The sequence below is a fragment of the Triticum dicoccoides genome, chromosome 3B, assembly GCF_002162155.2.
Source record: "Triticum dicoccoides isolate Atlit2015 ecotype Zavitan chromosome 3B, WEW_v2.0, whole genome shotgun sequence".
NCBI lineage: Eukaryota > Viridiplantae > Streptophyta > Magnoliopsida > Poales > Poaceae > Triticum > Triticum dicoccoides.
In genome coordinates, this window is record NC_041385.1 from 853,358,746 (window position 1) to 853,363,015 (window position 4,270).

General features: G+C 45.7%; 1 long non-coding RNA gene across 1 annotated transcript; it reads left to right on the top strand.

The window, feature by feature from the left end:
- The first annotated feature begins 1,821 nt into the window (after positions 1-1,821).
- Positions 1,822-3,725, top strand: LOC119282686. Its single transcript, XR_005138835.1, has 5 exons — positions 1,822-1,875; positions 2,003-2,074; positions 2,406-2,498; positions 3,229-3,425; positions 3,551-3,725. It is a non-coding gene; the product is annotated as an uncharacterized LOC119282686 (long non-coding RNA).
- The last annotated feature ends 545 nt before the right edge of the window (positions 3,726-4,270 follow it).

Consider the following 4,270-nt stretch of genomic DNA (forward strand, 5'->3'; position numbering starts at 1 on the left):
GGTCGGTTGGAATCTCCGGTTCAACCACCTCCTAGATAAATAAAATCTATGTCACGTTGGTCGGCATAATTGTCATAAACAATAAAAATGAACCAAATAGTTATCAAAAGATAATATATACCACATCCGAATCATAGACAGGACGAGGGCTGACGGGGGCGGATACCAAAACCATCGCACTATATAATAACAAGAAATAATAAAAGTAAGAAAATTAGAAAAGTATCTATCTGAAGTAAGAATTTTTTCTTTCGGAAAGAAGATAAGAACAAGAGGCTCACCACGGTGGTGCCGGCGACGATATCGGCGCGGGTGATTGACGGCGGTGAAGACGGGGACATGATGTGATGGACCGCTAAACCTAGACAAATCTCGGGGAAAATGGAGCTCGGAGGTCGAGTTTCGTGAGGAGAACGATTAACTAGCGTGGCTCAAACATTTCATCGAACACCTCATGTGCATAAGAGGTGAGCTAGAGCACCCAAATGCCCTCCCCTCGCCGGCCAGAAAAAACAGAGCACTGTGGAATGCTCTGTTGTGGCGATGGGGTATATATAGCCAACTCATTTGTCCCGGTTCATGGTACAAACCGGGACTAAAGCCCGGCAATCTGTCCCGGTTCAAGCCACGAACCGGGACCAATGGTTGTGGGCCAGGAGCGAGGACCATTGATCCCGGTTCGTGCCAGGAACCGGGACAAATGGGTCCATACGAACCGGGACCAATGCCCACGAGGCCCCGGCCGGCCCCCTAGGCTGATGAACCGGGACAAATGCCTCCATGGATCCCGGTTCTTGACTGAACGGGACTAATGGGCTGGCCAGGCCCGAACGAAAGCCATGTTTTCTACTAGTGTAGCTATAAATCCCCTTGTTAGAGTCCAGAACAAAATGGAGCCTCCTTAGGCGTTTCGATTTTTAGCCGTCGGATCGAAATCTCCTCGCGACACAGACCATCGGATCTCGATCCAAATCACTTTGGGTCATTGGATATTTACCCGATCAACTTCGACCGTCGGATAAAATTCCAATTGCATCAGAATGCAATATCCTTGCCCCACCAGGGTATTTAGTCATTCACATATGGGTATAAAACCGCAGCAGCACCTGGTGAGTGAAAACCTAGCCGCCTCCTCCGGCACTCGCGTTCCGCCCCGCGCCTCCCCCGCGCCCAGCTCCTTCCGCCTTACCGTCGCCTCCTCTCCCCTCCCACCTCGCCGCCGCCTCCCCTCGCACTCGCGCCCTCATCCCCCGTCTCCCACTCGTCCTCCTCCCCGCTCCCCTTCCTGGCGGCTCCGGTCACCACCCCCGTCCACAAGGACCAGCAGCCACATCAGGCAGCCATGGGGCCAGAGCATGAGCAACATCCCTGCCGCCATCGTCGCTCGCCCCGGTCCCCATCCTGCAGCGGTGGCCGAGGAGGACTAGCCGCGCCACGGCCGCACAACTCGTCCTGCAGAGGTGGTCCACAGGATCGGCACTGGCACCGGCCTCTTTGCTCCCGCTCGAGTCATGGAGGGACAACCAGTAGCGGTGGCCCAGATCAACAACTAGCCGAGGAGAGTCGCCTCTGATCCTGCAGGGAGCCCGACGGCTGTCTCCTCCTCCGCAGCCGCACACGAGCGGCCAGCCCTGGACTAGGTCGCGGCACCAGAAGCGGACGACGGAGGCATGTCCGGGTGCGCCCCTCTCCCTCCCTCCTCCTCTGTGCGTGTGTGCGCTCCCATGTGTGTTCGTGTGGGATTGATTCCGTTTGCCGTATTGCAGCTGGTCTGAGATCTAAGCGCACCCATTGCTTCTGCCATTCGTCGGCCACCTGGTAGCAACCTGGTAGCAGGCTCGTGAGCAAGCGAGGTATTTTGGGTATCTTATCTATGTGAGAGAATATATCATTGCTTGGTCTATGAAGCTTTCTGTTAATAAAATCATTTCATTAATTTTGGGGTACAATCGATAACAAGGTTGAAATATGTAATTCGTGTGTATCATCATCTTCACTGCAGGTTACCAATGGAACTGATGGACTTCTGCTTAACACAAATAATTTGGTGGTGCTTGCATCTGGGAGTGAACTGGTGAGCTATTTCATCTCCCCTACCATCTCCTGTTTCTTTTTGTGCAATTCATAAATTAATCTGTTTAGTTGGTGTAGAATGAGCTTCACTGAGTAGTTTTTTTGAGATAGAAATATTAGTTGCCATGGGGATTCCTCTCTGTCAATATTGAATGATAGCAAATACCTGCTTGAAATCCTTTGAATTTCATTTGTATCTCAGTCAACTTGATGTGCTCCGCCACGTTCTTGTTAACCATATGATGTCATGTGCACTTATTTCCTCTTGGAGAGGCATGCATTTTGACCTACTAATGGCTGAACTTTATTTGAATTTTTGTTGCATGTTTTAGTGTCACGGTTCTTCTCTACTATAGGAGGAAATAAGATGGGGCATGTGTTTATGTTTTCAAGGAGAAATATTGCAACTGATGCGTGTACATTAGGTGAGCCAAGTTTCAGGGTTATCTTTGGTCGATTCTTTTCTGCTGTTACTATCATGGTTCTGCACATGCATAATCGAGTGTTTTATAGCTGAATGTTCTTCTGCATTCAAAAAAAATTTTTTGACATCAATTAATTTTCAATTGAGTGTAAAGCAGCAACGATATACAATATGTTTATCCATGTGGTTTTAGTTCCCAGAGAATAATGCCTTATGTTCAGGTTTTAACTGAATATAGAGAAATATTTACTTCGTGTGAGTCAACTGTACATGGATGATTTCTTCAGTATAAGTCAATGTGTAACTATTGGTAACCCAATATTTTGGCTTGGGAACAGAAAAAGCTATCATGCCTTGATGTCATGCTACAAGCAAAATAGTTTTAATGAATTTTGTGGTTTATTTCACTAATTGGAATTATTGATTTTTCTTTTCTCCAAGGTGGCTTAGGACCTTGGACACTAAATTATGCACGTCTCAATTTTTCACGTCATTTGGGATAAAAAAAACCTTCTTGCATATGTTGGTGAAGATTATGGTTCTATATGGCAAAGCATTTTTCTTCTCTTGACAAGTCAGGAATAAGCTGACAGTATATGTTTGAGATAGTTGGTGCTATTGCTTCCATCCGTTGATTTTTTGTTTTTTCATGTGTGATGATCCTATGCAGGACTGCAGATCAGTGCATACTGCATTTTAAAATTTATAACAACCATACGTTTAATTCTTAGTGTAGGTTCGTTTCACCTTGTTTTCTGAAACAAAGTGATGCCTGTGATCAGAGTATACAGAGGTCGAAGAACTACACATTTGAAGCAATTCAAATGAAACAGGGCATGGTTATGAGGGTCAAGGGTCATCAATAACCATAAAAGCTTATTATTGATCCCTGGATACATTATAGCATCTATTGTTATGGGAGAATGTGGTAAGCTATTAATTTAGTCTTTTTTTGCTTTTCTCTGATAGGTCCAGTGGTGTTGGGCACCATTTTTTGTGCTGGTTGTGTTCACTACAACTTTTACAGGGTGTCATTGTGTTTCATTCTTCCAGGTTTTCTGCCTTGGTGAGCTCCCTAATTTGGCAAGGACCCCGGCCCGAACGGCATCTTTGTGTTGCGCTGTGTTGGTTCCAGTTCCACACACGCGCATCGGAGGACGCGTTCCAGTTCCACGAGGCCTCTCTTATCCTGCAAAACAGTTCCTGGGTTGGTGGTTTCTATCTCTTCCGAGCTCTCATCTCAATTTTCAGGGAGACTTTCGACTGCACTTTTGCGTACTGAACCTACACAATTGGGCCAAAGTGGCGTTATGTATCAAGTGGTCAATAGGGATATAATATAGACCCTGGCTGAATATATGAGGGGGTCAATTATCAGATGTCCTTCATTTTTACCCTTTGCATTTGCTTTGGCTGGATGAAACGGACCGTCAGTTAATTAGTTGTTGTGCCTATGGCTGCTTGCATTAATGATTCCATGTGTGCATTATTAACCACTGAAAATCATTGGCTTATCATACAAGATGCAAACCATCTGATGTGGCTCTAATGTAGTACCACTTCATAATCTTGCTTCTGTTAGTAAAATGAGACAACTATTACTATGCTTAGTCGTTTGTAGTTCTGGTAGTTGTGAGAAACTTGATGAGGTACAGTGCGGAATGACACCCATCCAGTTATAGTATACCTTTTTTCCTAGGTTCTATTATTTATCTTCTTACTATGTATTGTTCCCCTGGTGGTCGCGCCTAAAAATAACTAATATTTTTCCTT